Source organism: Charadrius vociferus, unplaced genomic scaffold (genome assembly GCF_000708025.1).
Source record: "Charadrius vociferus isolate BGI_N301 unplaced genomic scaffold, ASM70802v2 scaffold329, whole genome shotgun sequence".
Taxonomy (NCBI): domain Eukaryota; kingdom Metazoa; phylum Chordata; class Aves; order Charadriiformes; family Charadriidae; genus Charadrius; species Charadrius vociferus.
Genome location: NW_009649982.1, coordinates 1507809 through 1508387, shown reverse-complemented (window position 1 = coordinate 1508387; position 579 = coordinate 1507809).

The window sequence follows — 579 nt, the reverse complement described above, 5'->3', positions numbered from 1 at the left end:
AACAAAACAGTAACCTGCAGCACCTCCACAATAAACAGGAATTGCAATAAAGAGAATTTAATACATATATATTCCACACAAGACACATGAACCAAAACTTGTTACAGATTCTTCTATAGTAGTAGTTGTCCCTTGCATTGTTCCTAAGTAGTACAGAGAAGAATTTGGCCTGTTTTGCTTAGTGTGTTAAATTTTAAGATCTCCAAGTTAGAAGTTGTGCATTCAAAAAACTTTGTTAAGGCACATACAACTAAGGAGGACAGAGATGGAAGAATCATGCTTCTAGATTACCTGATAATTCACTGAAAAATTCACAATACCAAAGCTGACTTCAGAGGATTTTGAGAGAAGGTTCCCATTTCTAAGTTCTACAAAATAAGCCCCCAAAAGGTAACTAAAACATTATGATGCATAAAAAGCAATGTTCACTACTACTGTGTTGAACTGTTTTCACCTCCATCTTTATCCTACCCATTAAATACTGTCAAATACTGAAGTATGAGAGATCTAAAAGTTGTATTTGAATCAATTTTAGAATTACACCACCAAGTTGGGGGGGGGGGGGGGGGGTGTGGTTTT